Genomic DNA, 27324 nt, shown 5'->3' on the forward strand with positions numbered 1-27324 from the left:
ACAGAAGTCTGAAAGTCAACAGAGTTGTTAAAGTAAGACTTTCTTTCGAAATGGCATTTTGCGTGCCAGAGCCAACTGCTCATGACAGCACTGAGAAACAGAACTGGATTGATAAATCTCCAGTTAGACTTACCCAGATCGAGGGGAAAGCTAGCTGTGACATGGACAAACCAGCCAGCTAGGTCCAGCTAGGTCCACGGAGACAATCAAAGCTGGTCTTTGATTGGAATGCATGAAGCATACATTGCCAGCAATTTGAATTTCTTTCTGAATTCCACTTTGCTTTTCTCCAAAGGCAATTTGTATGTTGATAACCTACATCATTTCCCAATATTTTTCTTCCCCTTAGACTGCAAACCATGAACAGCTGTGAGCTCACACAGACAATAGAGGAAACAAAACATGCAAAAGTATATATCTTAGAACATGTTCATCGGACCTTTCTCTTTGAGGCCACATTTGATAACAGTGGCAATTGTGCTGAAATGGCTGAGGGAGGAATCTAGTGGCTGATGTTGATCTCACCTTAATAGCTTGTCGGGATAGGAAGTGAGAAAAAAAATATGAGCACCTTCCAAGATGACACGGACAAGCTCTAATAATTGAAGTGAGAAAAATAGGAATAATTTGAAATGAGAAAAACAATACATACAATAAGTTATTCTTTGCAGAGGATAAAGAGTCCCCAAAAAAGATATAATCCCAATTTGGGCTATCATACATATTTCTGTTAGGGAACCACTGACAGAAACCACCCACCCCAGCCAGACATGATAATAATGGATTGAATGAGTTATCTCACAACAGGAGATCCTGATAAGGAACATGAAACTAACCAGCTAGAATATGGGAGGGGCCAGCTCATAATATGTCCTGCCAGTCTCTCAGAAACCTTTACACTGGAATTGATCTTGGCTGAGAGATGTGAGCACCACCAGAAGGACCCTGAGTCAGACCAAATATGGGTACAGATGATTGACCAGAGACAACCTGGAAAGTAACTCCGTTACCATAACCCCTGAGACTGTGAGCCACGATGTGGTGGAGCAGTTCTTCTGGATTATTTTACCCTACTGCTCTCCGCCCAGTTGGTGGTGACGTTGTTCAGTTGCTAAGTCAGGTCCAACTCTTTGCGACCCCATGGACTGCAGCATGCCAAGCCTCCCTGTCCCTCACTATCTCCCAGAGTTTGCCCAAGTTCATGTCCATTGAGTCAGTGATGCCATCCATCTCGCCCTCTGCCAGGTGCTCCTTTCCAATAAAGTCTTTTGTTTCATCAGCACATGTGTCTCCTCCTACAGTTCATTTTTGAGCGTTGAACAAGAACCCACTCTCTAGCCCTGGAAGGGATCCCCCTTCCTGCAACATTCCCACAGCAGATAACAACAGTGGCTATGTCCTGGCAGCAGGATTGCAGTAGATTTTTCATGTTTACAATACAGTTAACAACATAACCAGTGCCAATTTACCTTGTAGATTATGATTAAGGAGGGACCAGTCACCACACCCTGAAACTGAGCAGGGCCCTGTGGTGCTCCAGGCTGCAAATCTTCTACATGACCCTGTTTCTTGTTTGTAGGAAATAGACTTCAATCAGCCTCCTAAACCTTCCTGAATACCAAGAGCAGATTCAAATTTGCTAATCAGGGGAGTACGGCAATGCAGAAACAAAGGAGAAGTAGTCAAAAAACAATAGTGCAGCGATTAAAGAAGGGTCTCAGTTCCTCCTCAGGGGATATTGGTAACTTCAGGCTGAGCACAAGCTTCCTGGAGCACCACCCTGGGTACCTTGCTGCTGTTGTTCAGTCACCAAGTCATGTTTGACTGTTTGTGACCCCATGGACAGAGGCACCCAGGTTTCCCTGTCCCTCACCATCTCCTGGAGTCTTCTCAAGTTCATGTCCATTGTCCCTGCTACCTTGCCACCAGTCATTCAGAAGGAAGTCACATGGGCTGTGCCTATAAAGACTTTCCCCTGAAAACCATCGGGAAGTTCTAGGTTTTTGAGCACCAGTCACCTGTTCTCCTTGCTTGGCTCTGCAATAAACCTGTCCCTACTCCAAACTCCAATGAACCTGTCCCTACTCCAAACTCCAATGCTTTGCTTTTTTCGTCTCATTGTTGTGTTTGGTAAAAAATACTTTTTCATCAGGGCTTCTCTGGTGGCTCATCAATAAAAGAATGTTCTTGCAATGCAGGAGATTTGAATTTAATTCCTGGGTCAGGAAGATGCCCTGGAGAAGGAAACGGCAACCCACTCCAGTATTCTTGCCTGGGAAATTCCATGGACAGAGGAGCCTGGTGGACTACAGTCCATGGAGTTGTGAAAGAGTCAGAAACAACTTAGTGACTAAACAACCACAACTTTTCATCTGCAAAGTAGGGAAAGAAATGTTTCATTGAATTGTAAAGACTGAGGTTAACTGCTTTAATAAGATAAATAATGATTCACCAGTATTCTAGGTAGTCTGGGGGAAGCAAATGGAAGTGGAAAATGGTCAAGCTGAGAGAGAAGGATAAAGTGCCAGAGAAGAGAAGGTTATAGCTTGAAATCTGATCATAGTGTGTGCCATGTGGGGAAGTTAAACAGGAGAAGAACCAGAGAGTTTCCTCCAGGTAATGTAGTATCTCCTGGTGCCACGTTCCCTGAGGACCACAGAACTTGTCTAGTTTCTTGTTATAGGGGCCAGTCAATTCAATGATTGTTCACAGTCACATTTTTCAGCACGTCCTCTGATCACTGAAGTCCACCCGTCCATTACCCATCCAATGAAAAGCTCATGAAAGTCAAAGAGCACCCCAGCCCTTGCCTGGCCCCTCTCCTGCATCCCTTGTTCTTTAATCGTCTATAGATTTCTATATTTGTGCCTTCAACCTCAGTATGCATGTCCGTGGACTTAGATGCCTCCGCTCACCTGTCTTCTTGAGTAAGGATGCTCCATATCCTCAGTATGACATGTTACCCTGGGCAGGGTCATCACTCACATTCCCTCCACCAACCCAGAGAGCCACCTAGGCATCACTGAATTAACACTAGCACTTTAAACAGATTACAAACAATGCCCATCTGTCTCTTACTTTAAAATATGAAGGTTTTTCTCTGCATTGCATCTCCTTGTTTTGACACAGTGTAACTACTGACAGAGTTGTTATTAAAAGTCTTATAGAAGCAGTTTGATAATTACTATTTTTGGTAGCATGTGAAAGAAGAAGAAATGAGACATGAAAGATAAAAGCCATACAAATACGTTTGCTCTATAATTTACTTTCCCTGAATTATTAATAGCTATAATGTCTCCTACCTAAGTTCTTTCACAAGCACATTTATAAATAATAACAGATAATTTTATTAAAATATTCTGAATACAAGTTTGTTCATGCCTTCATCTTCTTGAACACACTTTTTTTTCACTTTGGTTTATGACGGTGTATATGACAGTGACTTGACTGCCAAGTACAAGATTTACAATAACTCTAAATTTTAAAATATCTTAAAAATATATTGATGGGTTTCAAATGTGGAATGACATTTGTACATTTACTTAAGGAAAGTAAATTTGGTTTATTTAAAACTTTAAAATGAGAATAAAAATAAAAATCAGTAGCAGTTTATGGCTTTTAAACACAGCTCTATGTGTCTATGTTTCCAGGAAACAATTTTCTCTTTGGTGACCACTGTGAAAGAATAAAAAATTCTGTCATAAAAATATTGTACTTTGTGTGTCCCTTGGGCAATTAGTTGAGTCATTGCCTAAAAAAAGAGAAGACCAGAATTCTCTTAAAAGTCCAGGGTTGGCTCACTAAATGTTTATGGCTGGGCCATTCTCCTGTGTACTTTTCTTAAGAAAAAGAGAAAGTTTTATTCCCATCTCATTCATTTCTACTTGATAGAAGCTGGATAATTACAGTATTTTCAACACTGATTTTAAAAAATGCCTCTCTAAAACCATGGTGATATAATATCCATTTTGAAACATAAAGTTTTATTATAACTCTTTGGCTTTGTCTCTGTTTTCCAAGTCTTAGTTCTAAATATTTTGTCCAGTCTTCACAACCGAAACAATCAATAAGGTCATTTTCCACCAAGGCATTTGTAAGAATCACTGAATGAATTTGTATTTTTTTTTCATTTAATGTACATTTATCTTCTCACTGTTAAACTTCACAGAGAGGATATCTTTAGTTAAATTAAGATGTAAGACAGCACATATTTGGTTGCAAACAAAGGTAAATACCTCCTTTCTGAAATTTCTTATTGATGGTAATTCAGTATTGATTTTCTTTTTAAAGTTCCATACTTATTTATACCAGGCTTCTCCGGTAACTCAGGTGGTAAAGAATCTTCCTGTGATGCAGGGGCCCCAGTTTCCATCCCTGGGTCAGGAAGATCACCTGGAGAAGGAAAAGGCAACCCACTTTTGTATTCTTGCCTGGAAAATCTCACGGACAGAGAAGCCTGGCAGGCTACAGTCCATGAGTCACAAAGAGTTGGACATGACTTAGTGACTAAACCACCATACTTATTTATAATAAGAGGATATATTTTGCATCTCTCTGATCAACTCCGGATTTATCCCATTTGAGAAAAATCTACCCTTCAGAAGTCATCTGAGTGCCTGCTATGCATCTTGCAGTGTGTGTGTGTAAGCACTAGAGTGATGTCATCAAATGCACGATATGGTCTCTGGATCCAAGGAAATTCAAAGTTAATTGGAGGAGGGTGTAGTGATAAACATTAATTTAATTAAAGAAAATTACAGTATACTACATGTAACCTCAGGAGAAGAAATAGTCCGTGTAGCTTGGAGCTCTACTTCTCAAAGCATGCACTGGTGTAGTCAACTAAGTTCAGAAAATGTCTTTATTTTTATTGTTTGATACTCTAATATGCCTATGAATCTAAGAAAAAGGAGCATGGTATCAATCCATCTTTTCAAAAACTGTTCATTAAGCACCAAACTTGTATTGCTACTGCTGCTGCTGCTAAGTCGCTTCAGTCATAGGCCCTGATAATTCAGCAATTAAGAGAAAGAAAAAAAAAAAAATAAATAAATAAATAAATAAATAAATTAAAAAAAAAGAGAGAAAGAAGACTGGTTTCTTTTGTTTTCTTTTTTATAATTAAACTTATTTATTTTTAATTGAAGGATAATTGCTTTACAATATTATGTTGGTTTCTGCTAAACATCATCATGATTTTTTTCATTTTAATTAATTAATTTATTTGACCGTGTCTGGTCTTAGTTGCAGAACTCAAGATCTTTAGTTGCATCATGCGGGATCTAGTTCTCCAACCAAAAATTGAACTTGGGCCCTCTGCATTGGGAGCACGCGTCTTAGCCATTGGACCACCACAGAAGTCCCAAAACTGTCTTTCATATGGAGCTTTTATGTAGGGTCAGCAGGTAAGACTTTACTAGTAACATGAGGCCAGAGGCCTGAGCAAAGTCAGAGAGAAAGCCAGGTAGTTATGTGGAGGAAGGACTTTTGAGGCAGAAGAAATAGCAAGAGGCCAAGGCAGGCACATATGTGGCAGGTTTTAGGGATGGCAAGGAGGTCTTGGGACTGGAACAAAAGTCAGGAAAGGCACCATGAACCTACAAAAAGGGTGTCTATAGTCCACAGGTCCTGCACCACTGCATCCCACCTCTTTTCTTGACTCTTCTGGGGCTAAGGCAGAGCAGAACAATATGTCTGCTATGGCCAAGAAAAATTAAGAGAGCAGAGACTAGAGGTACTCTAGGCCCTGAAACATGGGTTGACGTTTGTCGCTGATCGTGTTGAGAAAGGACATTCCAGGAAGCAGGGATGGTAGAAACACAGGCCATTAGAAAAGAGGCCTAGAAAAGAAGAATAGGAAGTGGGACAAGAAGGCAAGCCTGAGACCTGAGGCCAGGTAGTTATTGGGTCTAGTTTATTTATTCAGACTAAATGTTGGGAACGTGGAGGGAAATACTTGTATATTTCAAATAGGTTCTGCCAAATTTAATATGTGACTTGAATTGGCCAGCAACTTTTTTCATTTCTCCTTCAACTTTGAAGGAATAAGTGTCATTTTCATTGAATAGGACAATTTTGAGCCATAATGTCTGTGTCTTGGGAAAGCCATGCCAAGCATTGTTCCCAAAGATTTACAGGGAATTATTTATTTAACTCATTCCACAAGTCGCTCATTTATTCACTTCATCATTTAGTCAGTGAGTCAGTCAGTGAAGATTTATTAAACACCTACTGTTGAGAAAACACTTTGTCAAGGGCTGCGTGGGTTACAGAACAGTTGGAGATCCAGCCACTGCCCTCCAAGAGCATAGGATTTTCCACAGGGTCTAATAAGACTGACATTTGCTTTTCGGGAAAAATCAATGTATCACTCCGGAAGTTAATACCAGGCTGGCTATCATTCTAGAATTCTCAAGGAAACCTGTCCAAATGAAAAGCCCAGATTGTCAAGCAACTCATAACACATATTAAATGACTGCCTTTGGATGAATGTAAGGTGAACTTGAAGACACTAAAGACTTGATGGTGAGCTGGGGTTTGTCTACTAAGGTCCTGTCATAACATCTGACTAGATGAAAAGAAAAAAGGGGGGAAATTAGGAGCATTCGATGTTGACAAAAGTTAGAAAATAAACTTGTTGGTGTGCTTGGCAACACATACTCTGCAATTCTACCGTCAGGTCTTGCTTGTTCAGGAAGGCTCATTTTTAGAAATAGAAATTGCTAAAATCAAAGCCGCTGATGAGGCAGCTTCAATTTATCCCTTCCATATTTTCCATGATTAAAAACACAGAAACACACAGAACCCATTCATTTCACGGCTGGTATACTCTGTTCCTCTTTCCTTTTGCTCCATTTCCAGACAATACTTTTCACTTGTATTGTCCTTTCAGAGCATTGTCTCTGTTGTGAATAGTCTCCTTCAGTTTCCCTGACCATAACATTCTCCTAAAAAAAAAAAAGATGGAAAAGGTATATGGATCTTGCCCAAAGGAGTCTGCAAGCACCTTCTTGTTACCACCATAATCTTTCACATTAAGTACACCAAGGAGGACCTGATGGTAACAAACTGAGTCAGTATTTTCTCTGCTCTCTGGATGAGCCAGAGTTCTAAATTCTTGCAGGGCTGATACATGTAACCACAGGGTTAAAGTTTTAAAAAAGGAGTTTAGTAATATAATCATTTCTATATAAACAACATCCTTCTACAGTTATTATCAATATTGCTCATTTAGGGACTCCCTTGGTGGTCCAGTGGTTAAGACTCAGTGTTCCCAATGTAGAGGACATAGGTTCAATCCCTGGGCAGGGAAATAAGATCCTGTGCTTCATGGCACAGCCAACAGATATAAATATATATATTATATTCATGTATATATGTTTACTTAACTTGGACTGTTTACTGCTAACAATTTTAATAATTAAATTAGCATTTCATATGTTTCCTCAATTAATCCCATGATCATTTTGAGGGGCTATAGCTACAAACCCACTCCATTATTCTTGTCTGGAGAATCTCATGGACAGAGGAGCCTGGTGGGCTATGGTCCATAGGGTCGCAAAGAGTCAGACACAACTGAAGCAACTTAGCACACATAAACACAAACGTATATGAGGGCATGGAGAGAGGGATCTGTCCAGAGTCTAGCTCAGTGCTTTGAACACATTAGATGCCTGTTTCCTCTCCAAGGATTGGTTGCTAATTATAGAGAAACAACATGCTACTTGGGATGTGCCTATGATATTGGCCAAAAGGGCACAGAACTAAAGCTCTTTCTCCAACTCTGTATTTAATTAAATGTCAGCTTTTGGGGAAGTGACTTCATAGCTCTTGCCTTGGTTTCACAGCTCATTTAGGAAATAGAGGGGAAAAAAAGACTAAATTGACATGAACATCTCTTCCATAATAGTTGAAATTCCATAATTTCATAATAACTATAATTCCACAATAGTTCAAAATAAGAACCATTAGCACATTGATTTGGCTTTCCACTGGCAAAGAGAGTGCTTAGTACAGTGACTAATTTTTCTATTTAACTAATTTGGTCTTTTCTGAAATAATTTTAGGCTTACAGTAAAGTTAGAAAGATAATACAGGAAGCCCCCTATACCCCTCACTCAGCTTCGCCTATTGTTAACACCATGCATGATCACAGTAGAATTATCAAACTCAAGAAATTAACTTTGGTACAAAAACTACTAACTTAACTACAGAATTATTCAGCTTTCACCAGTTTTTCCACTACTGTCCTTTTTCTATTCCATGATCCAATCTAGGATATCACATTACCTTTGGTTATCATTTTCCCTTGGTTCTCTCTCGAATTAGGACTCTTCCTATCTGCAAAGGAGTCAAAGGGTCAGTCATGAATCTCATCCCTCATTTTCAATATTTCAGAAGGTGAACCTGAATTTGCAAAGCAGAATTTCTCATTTTTTTCTTCTCTCTTTAAAATCACCCCCACCTAGGAAACCATCCATGTGGTAACTGAAGTTGAGAACTGGTTTGTGTTTTCTGAACCAGTGCCAAGAAAGACTTTTAGCAGGCTTAGTAAGTGGAATGACTGAAGTGGGTCCTGGGAAAGCAGTCCTTATCTGCAGGAAACATGGATCTAAGACACGATAGGCTTTTCATTCTTCCATCATTGGTAGAAATGAGTTAAGATCTTTGGCTCATTACCCAAAATAGACTCATTTCACAGTGGATTTTTTTTCACCTTAAACTTTACCAGGATTATCATTTCAGAAATTGATGTGCATAAAAGTTAGGTCTGGAGTACACTGTTGATGGGAATATAAATTGGTGCAGCCATTTGGAGGTTCCTCAAGAAACTAAAAAATAGAATTACTGTACAATCCAGCAATTCTATCCCTGGGCATATATCTAGGCAAAACTATAATTCAAAAAAGATACATGCACCCCTATGTTCATAGCAGCACCGTTCACAATAGCCAAGACATAGAAACAGCCTAAAAGTCCATCAACAGATGAACAGATAAAGATGAGGTATGTATAGACAATGGAATACTACTCAACACATAAAAGAGAACAAAATAATGCCGTTTTTAGCAACACAGTTGTAACTAGAGGTTGTCATATTAAGTGAAGTAAGTCAGAAAGAGAGAGACAAATGCCATATGATATCACTTAAATCTGGAATCTAAAATATGACACAAATGAACCTATCTACGAAACAGAAACAAGCTCAGAGACATGAAGAACAGACTGTGGTTGCCAAAGGGGAAGGAGATGGGGAAAAGAGGGAGTGGGAATTTGGGGCTCGTCGATGCAAACTACCACATATTGAATGAATAAACAACAAGGTCCCACTGTATAGCACAGGGAACTATGGTCAATATCATGTGATAAGCTGGAATGGAAAAGAATATAAAAAAGAATATATATGTTTATAACCGAGTCACTTTGCTCTACAGCAGAAATTAACACGACATTGTAAATCAACTATATTTCAATTAAAAAATAAGTTTAAAAAGAAAGTTAGGTCAGGGGACACATACTGGGGCACCAGCAAGTGTTGCCAGACTGCACTCCTGAAGCTTCATGTTGGCTCCCATTCTAACAACTGGCCATGCCGAGGCCAGGAGCAATTATGAGGCACACCTCTGCTCTCCTCTGTACCAGGTATTCCTGGCTATCTGCTGGGCAGATGTCTCAAGTGATGCAGCCTGGATGGTAATTGGGAACTGCTGAAAGCCTCGTCCTTTGGGGGAAATCTTGGAAGACATGTCTTTCTCTCCTACTGTTTAAGCATTGCAACTTGTCAAATTATACATGGCAGATGGATTAGTTTGTCCTTTTAGTGGCAGGAAAAGCTGCTTTTCTACCCTGGCAAAGGCATCAAGATATGACTCTACTGCTCCTCAGCTATATTTGGGAAAAATACTGTATTTATTTAATTTTTTTTTGGTCTGTTTTAACAAGTGACTATAAAAACTTTTTATTATATTATGCCATAATTAAATAACTGGCTTTCATTAATATATTGTTCTAGAAATGTGATCGGCAGCCTATAATTACATGTAAGACTTGGCTCGTATTAGCTCAACTGTGCTGCCTTTACAGTGTGTAGGAAAATTACAAGATACATAAAATGTGCGCTGTGAGTCATCTTGGCATTATTGGGAAAATGTTCTATTTATTTAAGAGCAAGAAACAAATATAGTTTTTCTCCCTGGTTGGAACCATTAGAGAAATTCAATGCCTATTCTTTTAGTTTCCCATGGCTTGTTTTTTCCTAAATTTTTATGCCTTCATGTCTCTTAATTTTTTCCTCTTACCTTCCATATTTTCTGTATCTTTGGTTTTTTCTACAAATGCCATTGATTCTTCTCTGGCAGTAAATCTTCAGAGAGTCTTCTGACCTGGCTTCAGTTTTGATAGATAAATGTTAAAAAATGATTGCCATTAAGCATTGTCATCTGTTGCATGAATAAATGAAAAAATACTATCAAGCTGAAAAGCATGTTCCCTAACTTTGAATGAGGTACTTCAATCTTCTCATCTCTTTTTTAATTTCTCTAGTCTATCCTGGAAAAAAATATTTCCATTTCCTGGTTGAGAAGGAAAGTCTTCAAAATTTACCTACTTCTCTCTTCCTGGTCCACTGTAATCTCTCACTATCCTTCAGGAGGGCATCCCAGGTGGCACAACGGTAAAGAATCTGCCTGTCAGTATAGGAGATGTGAATTCAGTCCCTGGGTCAGGAAGATCCCCTGGAGCAGGAAATGGCAACCACTCCTGTATTCTTGCCTGAGAAATCCCATGGACAGAATAGCCTGGCAAGGTATAGTCCATGGAGTCACAAAAGAGTCTAACTCAACTTAGCAACTAAGTAACAACAAATCCTTCAGAAATTTCCTATTATAGTTCTGCTGTTTTCCTCCAGTGCAAAATATCCAAACCTAAACTGATTTTTCTCCCTCAATTCTTGACCTATTCATCTTACTTTCTCTTCAGATTTGAGTGATATAGTCACAGCCTCAGATATCCAAGCTCCAAATTTCTGAATAACCCTTTCCTCCCTCATCATCTTTGTGCCATGGGAAAAAAAAAAAAAATACCAAGTCCTGCCAATCTTCCATGGAATTATGGAGTCAAATCCTTCCTTTCCTTCATTTTATTGTTGCCAAGTCCATGCTCATCTCCAGACATCTAGACCCTTGCAACATCTGCTTAACTGTTCAGTAGCAAATAGCTCCTGATCTTCTTTTTACGCCTCATCCCTCCACTTGAACTGTCATCTTAAATCCCTGCTTTCCTCTTGCTATTTGCCTACTCAAAAGCTTTCATCACTCTCCAAACTGTAACCCCATTTTCATTTGAAGGCACAGTTGTTACAGAATGCAAAGAATCTCCTGCCAATGAAATAAGAGGCTCATTTCTCTGACCTCCACAAATTCCCAGCCTCCATCTCAAATTCAGCCTGTTTGCCTGGTTTCCACCACAGCTCAGAGCTTCTACGATGAATACTTATTCACATTCCTGCCTCCCATCCCATCATCCATCAGGTATTACTGAGATGTAAGCTGTTTTCTCTTCAGAGCTCTTTAAACTGTTGTCCCTCAAATTGAATCAAACCATTTTTTCCCCCAAAGAACGTAGTACCTTCATGGAAAATTAATGAGTAATAAGACAAGGATAAGGTATAAGAATATCTGGACTTCTCTGGTAGCTCAGGGGTAAAGAATCTGCCTGCAAAGACACAAGAGAATCCAGTTTGATACCTGTGTCAGGAAGATCCCCTGGGGAAGGGCATGGCAACCCACTCCAGTACTCTTGCTTGAAGAATTCCATAGACAGAGGAGCCTGGTGGGCTACGGTCCAGTTCAGTTCAGTCACTCAGTCCTGTCTGACTCTTTACAACCCCATGGACTGCAGCATGCCAGGGCTCCCTGTTCATCACCAACTCCTGGAGTTTACTCAAACTCATGTCCATTGAGTCGGTGATGCCATCCAACCATCTCATCCTCTGTTGTCCCCTTCTCCTCCCACCTTCAATCTTTCCCAGCATCAGGGTCTTTTCCAATGAGTCAGTTCTTCACACCAGGTGGCCAAAGTATTGGAGTTTCAACTTCAGCATCAGTCCTTCCAATGAATATTCAGGACTGATTTCCTTTAGGATGGACTGATTGGATCTCCTTGCAGTCCAAGGGACTCTCAAGTGTCTTCTCCAACACCATATATCAAAAGCATCAATTCTTCAGCGCTCAGCTTTCTTTAGAGTTCAACTCTCACATACACGACTACTGGAAAAACCACAGCCTTGACTCGATGGAGCTTTGCTGGCAAAGTAATGTCTCTGCTTTTTAATATGCTGTCTAGCTTGGTCATAGCTTTTCTTCCAAGGAGTAAGCGTCTTTTAATTTCATCGCTGCAGTCACCATCTTCAGTGATTTTGGAGCCTAAGAAAATAAAGTTTGTCACTGTTTCCACTGTTTCCCCATCTATTTGCCATGAAGTGATAGGACCAGATGCCATGATCTTAGTTTTCTAAATGTTGAGTTTTAAGCCAACTTTTTCACTCTCCTCTTTCACTTTCATCAAGAGGCTCTTTAGTTCTCCTTCACTTTCTGCCATAAGGGTGGTGTCCTCTGCATATCTGAGGTTACTGATGTTTATCCCGGCAATCTTGATTCCAGCTTGTGCTTCATCCAGCCCAGTGCTTCTCATGATGTACTCTGCATAGAGGTTAAAAAAGCAGGGTGACAATATACAGCCTTGATGTACTCCTTTCCCAATTTGGAACCAGTCTGTTGTTCCATGTCCAGTTCTAACTTTTGCTTCCTGACCTGCATACAGGTTTCTCAAGAGGCAGGTCAAGTGGTCTGGTATTCCCATCTCTTTCAGAATTTTCCACTGTTTGTTGCTGTCCACACAGTCAAAGGCTTTGGCATAGTCAATAAAGCAGAAGTAGGTGTTTTTCTGGAGCTCTCTTGCTTTTTTGATGATCCAACGGATATTGACAATTTGATCTCTAGTTCCTCTGTCTTTTCTAAAACCAGTTTGAACATCTGGAAGTTCATGGTTCACGTACTGTTAAAGCCTGGTTTGGAGAAGTTTGAGCATTACTTTACTAGCATGTGAGATGAGTGCAATTGTGCAGTAGTGTGAGCATTCTTGGGCATTGTCTTTCTTAGGGATTTAATGAAAACTGGCGTTTTCCAGTCCTGTGGCCACTGCTGAGTTTTCCAAGTTTGCTGGCATATTGAGTGCAACACTTTCACAGCATCATCTTATAGGGTTTGAAATAACTCAACTGGAATTCCATCACCTCCACTAGCTTTGTTCATAGTGATACTTCCTAAGGCCCACTTGACTTCATATTCCAGGATGTCTGGCTCTAGGCTAGTGATCATACCATCATGATTATCTGGGTCATGAAGATCTTTTTTGTATAGTTCTTCTGTATGGTCTTGCCACCTCTTAAAATCTTCTACTTCTGTTATGTCCATACCATTTCTGTCCTTTATCGAGCCCATCTTTGCATAAAATGTTCCCTTGGTATCTCTAATTTTCTTGAAGAGATCTCTAGTCTTTCCATGGGGTGGCAAAAGAGTCTGCCAACACAACTTAGAGACTAAACAACAACAAAAGACTGGTCTCCCAGTAGAAAGATCTTGATATTTCTCCTTATATCTCAGTCCCCCAGAAGGCAGACACCATAGATTTTCCACTGTGGTGTAACAGTGATTATGAGTGAGGAGCCTGTAAGAGCTCCCATTCTTGCAAGGGTCATATTTCTGGGAAATTCTAGATGAATCATCAGTTTCAATGCTACCACTTTCCTCCTGGCTATTTTGCATTGGAAAGTCACTCTGAGTCATTCACTAACAGTACTCTGACTTCAGATTTCTTTTTTAGAGCATTCCTACCAATAATCCAAATGTGGTCCCTAAATAACACACTTTCTTTCTAACTCTGCTAACCTCACTTTCCCCATTGGTACAATGTTCATCACCACTTTTCCTTCTGCTTCTTGCTAGGAATGCCCTCCCACCTATCTTCTTTCTATCAAGCTAATCTTCATTCTTATTTCAAGCCTCAGTTCCTGTCCCAAACTTGTCTGTAGAATCTTCCCATCCAAGCCAGTCCATCATGGTCTCCTTGTAAATCCTATCAGCCTCATCCTCTTATTTTCTGCCTAAGTCACTCTACTATGGTATTTATGTGCATCAATAGATCTATCTATTGATATATCTTATTGCCCAAATATGCTGTAAAATCCTAAAGGGTTGATTATCTAAGCCAATGTTTTTAACCTAGAAGCCTTAGTCACAGTCATCTTTAAGGAAGAATGGGATTGGGGAAATCCAGAATTTTGCAAAGTCCAAGAATTCACAAAAATAATGCGTTCCCTAACTAAATAAGGCTTCCTTTGTGGCTCAGCTGGTTAAGAATCTGCCTACAATGCAGGAGACCTGGGTTTGATCCCTGGGTTGGGAAAATCCCCTGGAGAAGGGAAAGGCTACCCACTCCAGTATTCTGGCCTAGAGAATTCCATGGACTGTATAGTCCATGGGGTTGGTTGCAAAGATTTGGACACGACTGAGCAACTTTCACTTTTAATGACTAAATAGATTGTATATGGCTTCAAAACATGTATATTGATATTTTATGCAATAGTGATGATGTGATTATTATACATATGTGGATAGTATGATAATTAAAAACAATTTATTGAAAGTATTATTGATTTTATTCCAGTTGTTAGTAATTTTCAATCAATATATGCTAAATCAACATATATATCTATATCTATATATATAAAACTGCCATGAAGGAATCTTGTAACCCTTGTTATATTAAATTATAACTATCATTAAACCTGGAAATCTTTATCATAGGCAATCAACGATCTACACATACAGGCCATCGTAAAACACTTTCTCTGATCACTTCAACTTTAGCTTAGTTTCTCCAGTTTGATATGAAAGTGTCTTTTCAAAGCTAAAATGTTTTACCAACTTTGGGGAAACATTCGCCCAATGTCACTCACTTGATGGATGGGACCAACTCATTGTTGAATAAGTGATCTGCCATTCACTGCTCACAGTAGGAGGCAAACTCCTTAAGAGGCTATAGGTTAAAGAGTGGCTGTGCCTTTGGGGCAAAGATAATGTATTTAATAGCTCCACTTCTGGAGGAACAAGGGAGAAACGGCACCCGAGCCTTCTTCCCTCAACCAGCCTCATTTGGCCATTATCACTTCTCTGAGTTTTTCTGAGTTTCTTTGTACTCATTTCCCAGAAAATCAGTGTCTCTAAAAAGCAGAAACTCAGTTGCATTTGCAAAATATACTAGAAAATTGAGTATCATTGTCTAACAGTATATGCAGTTTTCCAAAGACCTATGAATACTCCGTAAGTAGTGTGATAACACTCTGAAAATTATAGTTAGTTAATAAAGAGCGCTAGTGTTAAAGAACTTGTTTGACAATGCAAGAGACATTAAGAGATGTGGGTTCAATCCCTGGATCAGGAAGATCCCTAGATGAGGAAATGGCAGTGCTCAGTATCTTTGCCTGAAGAATCCCATGGACAGAGAGTCGCAAAGAGTTGGACACAACTGAAGCAACTTAGCAAGCACACAGGAACCAGGTAATGAATGCAAAACAGGAAGATGTCAAGTGTTCAAATTTAGAAAGGCTCCTTTATTTATATGTCTGCTAATGAGACCCTTCTGTTCTCCTGCTTGTGTTGAATGACTCATGTTGAACATCAGAGTGCCCAGCCAGCTCCCCTAAGAATGATCTTTGCACTTGTCATAGAGATATTAACCATTAGAGACCAGTGTTTCTCCATTAAGAATTAAAATGTGTTAAGACTATAACTGCATTAACTATCATTGAATTAGCAAAACATTTCCATTGCTGACATCTTAAATAGCTCATTAATTATATTTTAATTATCCATTGTCCATAATCTACAACTGCCAGCAACAGAGTTTTCAGTCTCTGATGCTAATTACATATTCTATAATGACTCTAAAAATCACAGTTTGGTGCACTGGGTATAAATTAATCAGTACAACAAGTCAGTGTTATATTGTGCTTAATCACTCAATTGTGTCTGACTCTTTGCAACCCCATGTACTATTGCCCGCCAGACTCCTCTGTCCTTGGAGATTCTCCAGGTAAGAATACTGGAGTGGGTTGCCATGCACTCCTCTAGGGGATCTTCCCAACTCAGGGATTAAACCCAGGTGTCCCTCATTGCATGCAGATTCTTTACTGACTGAGCCACCAGGGAAGCCCAAGAATACTGGAGTGGGTAGCCTATCCCTTCTTCAGGGAATCTTCCTGACCCCAGGACTCAAACCGGGTTCTCCTGCATTGCAGGCAAATTCCTTACCAGCTGAGCTACCAGGGAAGACCAGTGTTATATCGGTTACAATCAGTTCACCTTCATGAAGGTGACTATAGTGGCTTCCAACTTACATGCTTATTTTAATTTCTCCAGTGGTTAATGGTGGACTCCAGTTAAACTTAGTATTGATTTTTTTTTTTTTCTGCTCAATCTTTCATTATGGGAATCCTGAAACTGAAATTTTTTCCATCAGAAACTTTGACTATAGGCATCTCAATACTTAAAAGAAAAAAACTTTCAAAAGAGTAATGCAGGGACATCCCTGGTGGTCCAGTGGTTAAGATTCCATGCTTCTAGTGCAGGGGGGGCATGGTTTTGATTCCTGGTCGGTGAACTAAGATCCCACATGCCGCAGGGCAAAAAAAAAGCGATGTATATCTCTCTTTAGGTAGAATCTCTAATGATCAAAAAATAATTGAAGACTATACTGCCAAATGCTCACAGGGCTAAACCTATCCTGGGTCCCCATGTATGTGATTTAAGAAAGCCCAGGAAACCTCCTTCTAAAAATATCTGTAAAAGTGGTTGTCTGTTCCAATTACCTGGACCTTATTTCTAAGCAGATACATGAGAACTGTCTGACAAAGAATTTCTTGATTTTCTTATTTATACATGACAAGACTTGCGAAAGCAGTAAAATTAAATTACATTTGGAAGAACTTTTAATGAGTCCGTTTTATTGAAAAGGATAAAACCTTCCTAATATTTGGGCCGAGTCAGTAAATGTAGTACATGTGGTTTTTAGATATAATGTTTTCAATTTCTGCATTAGAGTTTGATTTCTCAGAGCTTTGAAGGCATTGAAACTCTTAAGAGGTTCCAATTAAGATGCAAATCTTCCCAGGAGCAGTAATACCTTCAGCATTTGTCAACAAACACCTTAGTGAAAAATAGCCCATAGCAAATGAGAATGGGTGAGAACTTTCCAGAATGTCAGCATGAGGAAGTGTTGGAGCTATTTCACTGATTTTCCTCTTTTTTTCTGAAGCTAAGAAAATGAAGGGAATAAGTCAAAAAGACAAATAAGCACCTAATGGTGCTTTATAAAACTCACACATATACATATAAATAAAAATATGTATACACAGATATACTTTCTCCTAATTGAATAAAAACTTACTGTCTCTCAGGGCTTCCCCAGTGGTTCAGTAGCAAAGAATTGATCTGCAATGCAGGAGATGCAGGAGACACAGGTTCTATTCTTGGGTTGAGAAGATCTCTTGGAGGAGAGCATGGCAACCAACTCCAGTATTCTTGCCTGGAGAATCCCATGGACATTAGCTCACCATAGCTCATGCCATAGCTCATAGCTCACCATCCCATAGCTCACCATAGCTCATCCCATAGCTCACCAGACTTCTCTGGTGAGCTACAATCCATAGGGTCACAAAGAGATGTGCAAAGGCGACTGAGCACACACTATTATCTTCCAATGGTTTCTAACCACTCTTCACATTTCCTTTCTTCTTTTTTTTTTTTGACCATGCCCCATGGTATGTGGGATCTTAGTTCCCTGACCAGAGATCAAACTCTTGTTCCCTGCATTGGAACTGTGGAGTCTTAAACACTGGACTGCCAGGGAAGTCCCAGTCTTAACCCTTCTAGCCTGCCAAAACAAATAAAAGACTGCTGTATAGTAACTATTAAAACTACTATCTACCTCAAACATTTTAAGCCCTATCTTCTAGCGGCATGGTTCTAGAGCTGAAAATGTTCATACTGAATCAGTAAATATTGTGACCTACGAAACAGTAAAAGAAAAATTCTTAACAATCAGAGCACAAGAATTCAATGAAGAGAATGCAACTGATAAAATGCAAGTTGCTGACTTATCAGAAAATGAACTGAAAATATTATATATAAAAAGAAATGTACTCACTATGTTTGGGACGTAAAAATTTCCTTTTCTACTTTTCAGAAATATATGCTTCTGGTTTTCTCCTTTGATCAAGAATTCTAAAGGCTAGAAGCAATTCCAATATTGATAGTTCCTTCTTTTCTCAAATTTTGTTCTGCTTCCTATAAAGTACTAACCTCTGAGGTTCTATATTTCTTAATGTTCAGTAATCTATCATTTTGGTGATGATGGGACTTCCCTGGTGGCTCAGCTGGTAAAGAATCAACCTGCAATGCAGGAGGCCTGGGTTCGAACCCTGGGCTGGGAAAAGCCCCTAGAGTAGAGGAATGGTTACCCACTCCAGTATTCTGGCTTGGAGAATTCCATGGACTGTATTGCCCATGGGGTCGCAAAGAGTCAGACATGACTGAGAATTCTGTAATGCACCATTCTCTGGGAAAATATTTCATAGTTTGTAGGGCCCTAGTTTGAAAAGGCAACATAGAGCTTAAACTGAAACCATCATCAGAACTTCCTCAAGTACAGTCCTTTATCTTGTCAGATAAGGCAATGTGACATCTCCCAGACTGAGCCATTTTCTCAGTGTTCTGAACATGATGAATACATGAATCTGGCTGAAACAGAAGTCCCTTGCTTCCTAAGGGAAACTTGCATGCACTCTGGTTCCCCCTTTGAATTGTTAAGAATCTTTACTTTCTCAAGTTTAAAAAATTTGTTCTTCCTTTTCTTGCTGTTGTAGTTGTTGTTTTCCCCACTGAGCTTCCTGTGTTAGTACATCTACCATTGACTCATCTTGTAGTGAACCTTATATGGATGCAGATTTAATTATCAGTGAAGCAGAACTTTAAGGTTTTGGGGGGGATCAAGTTACCGTCTAAATGTCTATACTGTTTTTTTCAGTCAGTCAGTCAATTCAGTCCAGTCGCTTAGTCATGTCCTACTCTTTGTGACTCCATGGACTGCATGCCAGGCTTACCTGTCCATCACCAACTCCCAGAGCTTGTTCAAACTCATGTCCATTGAGTCGGTGATGCCATCACTTTTGTTTTTTTGGTGCTAACAATAATTATGCTCACGAATTCTTGAGTGAATACGTAATTATAAGTCTGTTTATTAAATTCATCTATAAATGATGTTAGACTTATTTTGATTATTCAGTGACTGGACTATCGTTTGCTGTAAGCAAGAAATTTAGGAAGGAAAAATAGGTCTCAGACAGCATACTCTGGAGCTTTCCCATAGTTTCCTCATGGAGTAAAGTGATCTTAAAGTGTCTGAAAGCTATAGGGGAGACAATTGCATCTGCAGTCTACCTTTTCCAACAGCCCAAAAGAAAGCAGGCAGTTAAATAGACACATTTCAGACTTCTTTAGTGGTCCAGTGATAAAGAATCCACCTGCCAATGCCCGGAACACAGGTTCAATTCCTGGTGTAGGAAGATCCCACATGCCGCAGACCAACTAAATCCGTGTGCCACAACTACTGAGCCTGTGCTCTAGAGCCTGAGAGCCACAACTTCTGAAGCCCCAGCACCTAGAGATCTTCCTGCAAAACAAGAGAAGCCATTGCAATGGTCCGTGTACTGCAACTAGAGAGTAACCCCTGCTCACCGCAACTAGAGAGAAAGCCCACATGCAACAATGAAGATCTAGTGCAGCCAAAACAGATAAATAATATTTTTTTTTAAAATAGACATGCTCAATAATCAGGGCTTGCTGAGAAATCACTAGCAGATTTGGTATTCTTGCTTTCTGACACCAAATCTTTTCATAGAGAAGACTCTTGAGAGTTCCTTGGATAGCAAGGAGATCCAACCAGTCCATCCTAAAGGAGATCAGTACTGAATATTCATTGGAAGGACTGATGCTGAAGCTGAAACTCCAATACTTTGGCCACCTGATGTGAAGAACTGACTCATTTGAAAAGACCCTGATGCTGGGAAAGATTGAAAGCAGGAGGAGAAGGGGACGACAGAGGATGAGATGGTTGGATGGCATCACCGACTCAATGGACATGAGTTTGAGTAAACTCCAGGAGTTGGTGATGAACAGGGATGCCTGGTGTGCTGCAGTCCATGGGGTTGCAAAGAATCGGACATGACTAAACGACTGAACTGAACTGAACTGAACTGACACCAATTCTACACCATCATTATTCAACCACCCATCTTTGGTTCTCTTCCTTTCCTTCCACCTTAGCAAGTTAGAACAAACAGGATAAGTAGGTGGTACTTGTTAGACTCTGGGGCTATTTAAATATACACACATCAGTCATTCAACCTTGGCTCATAAACTTTGCCTGGATTGTACCTGGTAAAACGTAACAACATACACCAGAAATCCTGTTTTCTTCTTGCTCTGTACCCCCCACCCCCCGAATAACATATGATGCCAACTAGATAAGATGATGCTTTTTTTTTTCGGTTTCAACGTTCTTTTTACTGAGGTATGGTTGATACACAAAGTTGTGTTAATTTCAGCTGTACAATTAAGTGACTCAGCTACACATATACATACATTTTTCAAAATATTCTTTTCCATTATGGTTTATCTTAGGATACTGAATATAGTTTTCTGCTTTACTTTAGGACTTTGTTGTATATCCACTCTCTATATAAAAGCTTACAATTGCTAATTCTAAACTCCCAATCCATCCCTCCCCTAACTCCCTCTCTCTTGGAATCCATTAGGTGGTGCTTTGATACTCAGCCAGTGAAAGTGCTTTTTGCCTTAAGACACTGTTCTGAAAATATTTTATGATTGTTAGGAAGATATTTATACCTGATAAATTTCAGTTTTTTCCAGCTTGTCCAGATATGATCTTGTGATGAAGGCCATTTATACAAGCAAGTAAATTAATTCCAGAATCCTGATAAAATGTGTCTCAGTTATTATAATTTGCCTATGTTAATTTTACCCTGACATCATCTTGAGTTTAGTAGTTTCACTTTGATTTCTTCATAGAACAGTGTGATAAACAATGCAAACTGCAAATGCAAATGTAATTAATTTTAAGAAAAGGAATAATGCTTGCATTTCCTTATCCAGCAAAGTGATCCTCAAGAATCTGATGTTCCATAGATAGAGAAAAGAAGCTTCATAGTACTTTTTCCAGTCTGTGAAGTATTTATTGGGCTTCCCAGGTGGTGCTAGTGGTAAAGAATTCACATCCCAGTGCAGGAGACTTCAGAGAGGAGGGTTTGATCCCTGGGTCAGGAAGATCCCCTGGAGGAGGGCATGGCAACCCACTCCAGAATACTTGCCTGGAGAATCCCATGGACAGAGGAGCCTGGTGGGCTACAGTCCATAGGGTCACATAGAGTCTTAGTACGGCAGAGCAAGCATTAATTATTAATTCCAAACGTCCGAAGCCCAATACTAAATTTACTTAGATAGACTTAGTTTGATATATTTTGAACACATACAATTTTATTACTTCCTAGCTTCACATGTGGAAATATTAACTCCTGCTCTGCTCTGTAATCTTGGATTAGAATTAGACACTTTGTTCTCCTAAATTTTTCCATTAAAGATGTAAGTTTTTAGATTGGTTATAAACTGTTGGTACGTTAGGAGGACTCTCAAGCAGAGTGACGATTTGGCCAGAGTGCTGTTGCTGAGCTGATGAATGGAAAGTGCTTATTCACCACCTGTTGGAAAATGTTAGTGTTCGTGTTCAATCATGTGCTTAATTTAGTGTGTAACTGGAAATGTAGCACTCGAAAGGCAGGCAAATCTGTTTGAAGATTTAGCTGTTTATATTGAGTGTATTGATTACACTGAAATAGAGAAAAACAAAAAGTGATCAGGAGAACAGAGACTACTTTCAAAGTAACTGCTCAACAGGACACACTGGTTACTTAGAAAGATAAAAGCACTGTGTTGTCTGAGTTAAGTGTGAAATACTTCAGGGCTGCCATATTATCACCATCACAAATTGTCAACAGATGTTGCTTCTCTTCAACTCAAATGAGCACTGGTTTTCACCACCATTTAAGAAATATATATATATATATATACCAGTGGCTTTTAAAGTCCTTGTGTCTCTTTTTTGCCCCATGTTAACATTAAAATATTCCTTCTGGGTTTATTTATAAACATAGTTTGAAGTGCTATGATATACAACAGGCACATTGCAACCGTCTCAGTGTTCTTCAATTTTCCACTGAATCCAGACATTCCACAGGATGGTCCTAAGAGCTTTTCTTAGTGAGATTTTTAGTTAGTGCAGTCTGTTTGTTCAGCATCACCATGGAAAGCATTAGTTAGGGACCCCTCTTGCATCTGCTTGAAGAGTTTTGTCCACATCAAAGAGACAGTGAAGCTTCAAGTTAAGTCACATTTAAGGTCCTTAAATGTAGCCAGTCCAGCTCCAACACAAGCTTCCTTGATGGCTCAGCAGTAAAGAAATCTGCCTGCCAAGGCAGGAAATGCCAGTTCGATCCCTGGGTAGAGAAGATCACCTGGAGAAGGAAATGGCAACCCACTCCAGTATTCTTGCCTGGAAAAATCTCATGGACAGAGGAGCCTGGTGGGCTATACCCCATGGGGTCACAAAAAATTGGACACAACTGAGCAATTGAGCACCAGCTCCAGTAAAATGAGAAGAGGATGCGTTAGGAGGGAACTAGGAGCTGAGAGAATTCCCTAGAAGCTATTACACACCGAAGGGAAAGCAATATGGGAGGGAATTAGACCAGGAAAGGCAGTCAAAAGTGCTCAGTCAACTGAACAGTGAGGACTAGGAAGGACTGTTGGCCAATTATTCTAAAATACCTCCTCGGCAGGGCTTCCCTGGTGGTCCGGTGGTTAAGAATCTGCCTTCCAAAGCAGGGAATGTGGGTTCCATCCCTGGTCCAGGAACATGCCCCGTGGGGCAACAAAGCAACTAGAGAGATGCCCGTGCACTACAATGAAGATCCTGCATGACACAATTAAGACTCAACACAGACAAAAATAAGTAAATATTTAAAGATAGATAAATAAGTAAATAAAATACCTCCTCATGCTGCGGCAGAGGTATAGAAACCCACAGTAAACCTGAGCATCCCAAGAAAGCCAAGAATTCTTGCTATCACACTGGCTCATGATACAAACACACTACAGCAACCACAAACATGATTTCAAAAGCTTTGAAGAGTAATGTCAGTCTTTTACGAGAAAAAAAAAAAAATGCCCTTGACAGGGAGTGAAGGGGGCAAGAGGCAAAAGAGTGCATACTAATGCAATATGAACAAAGGGTAATTCAGAAAAAAGGATCAGAACTTTTCCAACCTACTAGGTCACATCTCCTAACTTTTGTTTCTTATGATAAAATTCACTTTATTCTTAGTAAGTTCGTGAAAATCTAACAATTAAATAAATCTAGAGCAAGTGTACATTTTATTGTTAAATAGTATTCCTTTCCTTTTCTTCAGTAAAATGTATCAGTGAATAGCACAAACCTGAAGTTATACTCTGATGTACTAATGTGCTGTGCCGTGTTGTGCTAAGTCACTTTAGAGTTATGTCCATCTCTCTGCAATCCCATGGACTGTAGCTGGCCAGGCTCCTCTGCCCATGGGCTTCTCCAGGCAAGAATACTGGAGTGGGTTGCCGTGCCCTCCTCCAGGGTATCCTCTCAAGCCAAGGATCGAACCCAAATCTCTTCAGTCTGCTGCATTGCCAGGTGGGTTCTTTACCACTAGTGTCACCTGGGAAGCCCTGATATATTAACAAAGTATGTCAAAAGTAGACTATTTTAGACCATCTGCTAAGAAATTTAAATTTTTGAAAGCTATCAAACCTTTCCAATATTATGTCTTTTTTCTGTCTATGAAATCTTTTCACTTTATTCCTAATTTATGTGGATGGGGCTATACCACCCAGAAAAGTAGATCATTCAAAGGGCAAAATTGCTTTTAAGATACAGAAGAGCCCTATCTAAAAACTATTGGGCTGACGGACTTCAAACATTCTATGGATGTTAGGGGGGAATTATCCATTGTCTTAAATTATATGAATTAAATTAAAGTCACTACCTGCAAAAGATGTTTTGACCTTTCATAAGATTCTCTATTTTTTCTTTTCAGTTAAATATCTTTCCCCTAATTTATGGCATCTGAAAGATGCTATGACTTGATGGATATAGATGTAGAATTGGAAAAGAGTAAATGTCTTCCCTTTGGCATGTAACAGCTGGGCATGCCAATGTCAAAATGACTTAGGTGACTTGGGGACATTTCAGCACACTCCAGAGAAAACTCATTTACCTCCTGCATACTCTGTGGAATTCCAGAAGTTGGAGATGATTAGGTAATTAACACTACCTCAGTAGGTGGTTTCTAGAGCACTAAGTATGTCCTCAAAAAATAGCTTCATTTTGAAAAATTAATATTGATGAGTCTGTTATGATTACCTCAGGAGACATTTTATTTTATTGTTTATGTCAAGAAAGAATAGCAGTATAGATGGAGGCATGAAAGTGAAAGTGTCCGTGACTCAGTCGTGTCCAACTCTTTGCGACCTGACCCCATGGACTGTAGCTGGCCAGGCTCCTCTGTCCATGGAATTCTCCAGGCAAGAATACTGGAGAGGGTAGCCATTTCCTTCTCCAGGGGATCTTCCCGACCTAGGCATCAAATCTGGATCTTCTATACTGTAGGCAGCTTCTTTACCATCTGAGCCACCAGTAAAGCCCTAGATAGATGCATAGATAGATGTTAAAGAATTTTAAAAGGTATTAGATATACTTACACATTTCAATAGGTTCTAGAAAGAATTTTAAGGATTTAGAGTCAATCTTGATTACAAATATGAAATTAAAAATTGGTTGGAATAAGAAGAAAAAGAATTCTGATTCATCATCCACAATTGCCACCTCAAGGATAGATTAATAAGAAAGATAATTTTCTTATTAAAATTCTGGAAATATCCTTTTCTTTCTATCCTTAATTTTGGCCACTGTCAACTCTCCCCAAATTTACATTTGCTCTCTACTATTAAAGAACAAGTCAAGTTTGTTCAGTTAATTATTATCATACCGAAAACCTGATCATAGCACTCTGTAGACATTACTTTACAAAGTTCAAGGCTTTCCATTACTTAATAAAATTCAAGTGCCTTGACACAGCCTTTCATGCTCTGGTTCTTGCTTACCTTTTTATCTTATCTCTTTTCCATTGCTTTAGCCTCCCTTCACAATCTAGGCTACATACAGTCTTGTAGAACTTACATCCAGACTCTTTCAAATGCTATTCTTTCTCCTTGAAACATCTTTTCCCAACATTGCCATTACCTCCTATCCTTCCATCAACAATAAGCTAAAAAAAGAACCTCCTCTAAGAAATTGTTCTTATTTGCAGCCCAACCTAAGTCTCTTCAGTATGCTAAAACTAAAACATCTGATTATCCCTATCACAGCATTCATCAACATATGTTTTAAATTTTTATTTTATATTTTATTTTATACTGGAGTATAGTTGATTTACAATGTTGTGTTTGTTTCAGGTGTAAAGCAAAGTGATTCAGTTATACATATACATATAGGAATATTTTTAAAATTACCTGCAAATTTTTCTTCCTCACCTATTGGACTGTAAGTTCTTAGATCACACTGTAAATCTCCATTATATCACCAGTGAGTGAAGCTCTGTGATTTCTCCATACACGTTTATTAAATAAAAGATTTATCAGCAGTGCACAAGGCATGGTGCTGGGTCTGTGGTGAATAGAACAGCAATGATGTAAGAGAACTGAATTTAGATGAAAGACAGTAGAGAATTCCTCCTGTGATGGGTAATCTTAGGTATCAATTTGACTGGGGCATGTGTGTGTGCGCTCAGTCATGCCCGACTCTGCAACCCCATGGACTGTAGCCCACCAGGCTCCTCTGTCTATGGGATTTTCCAGGCAAGAATAGTGGAGTGGGTTGCCATTTCCTCCTCCAGGGGATCTTCCTGACCCAGGGATCAACCCTGCATCTCTGTGTCTCCTGCATTGGCAGGAGGATTTTTTACCACTGTGTCACCTGGGACATAGGGTACCCAAATATCTGGTTTAATATTATTCTAGGTTTGCCTGTGACAGTGTTTCTGGAAGAGACTAGCTTTGGAATCAGTGAACTGAGTAAAACTGCTGGCCCTCCCCAATGAGAGTGGGCCTCATCCAATCTGTTGGAAAACTGACTAGAACAAGAGCAGAATTCTCTCTTCTGCCTGGCTGTTTTCAAACTGGGACATTGGTCTTCTCCTGTACTTGATCTAGAACTTCTGGCATCAGCTCTCTCGGTTCTCAGACCTTAGTATTTAGAGTGAAACTATCAATACATCTAGCTCTATGGTGAGGTTAGTGGTGACCTCCTCCAAGAGGGCTTATGCCATACCCAAGTCTGCTGCACCCAGAGCCCCCATCCCTGCGGCAGTCCACTGCTCACTCCTGCCTCCACAGGAGACGCTCAGACACAGTTCTCTCTCAGTCTCTGCGGGGTCCCTGGGTCCTGGTGCACACAAGTTTGTTTGAGCTCTTCACCCTTGGGCATGGGGATCTTCTCACAGCCGCTCCAGTGCCTCCCATCTTACCGGGGTTTCTCTGACCTTGGATGTGGGGTATCTCCTCATGGCTGCTCCAGCGCCTCCCATCTTACCGGGGTTTCTCTGACCTTGGATGTGGGGTATCTCCTCACGGCTGCTCCAGTGCCTACAGTCTTACTGGGGTTTCTCTGACCTTGGATGTGGGGTATCTCCTGACGGCCGCTCCTGACTTTGGAGGTGGGTTATCTCCTCAGAGCTGCTCCAGTGCCGTGCAGTGGCCACTTACTCTAAAAACTCTAAAAAGAAAGAAGAAAGTAGGGAAAACCACTAGACCATTCAGGTATGACCTAAATCAAATCCCTAACGATTATACAGTGGAAGTGAGAAATAGACTGAAGGGACTCGATCTGATAGACAGAGTGTCTGATAAACTATGGAGGGAGGTTCGTGACATTGTACAGGAGACAGAGAACAAGACCATTCCCCAAAAAAAGAAATGCAAGAAAGCAAAATGGTGTCTGAGGAGGCCTTATGAATAGCTGTGAAAAGAAGAGCAACAAAAAGCAAAGGAG

This window comes from Cervus canadensis, chromosome 12 (assembly GCF_019320065.1).
Source record: "Cervus canadensis isolate Bull #8, Minnesota chromosome 12, ASM1932006v1, whole genome shotgun sequence".
Classification (NCBI taxonomy): Eukaryota; Metazoa; Chordata; class Mammalia; order Artiodactyla; family Cervidae; genus Cervus; species Cervus canadensis.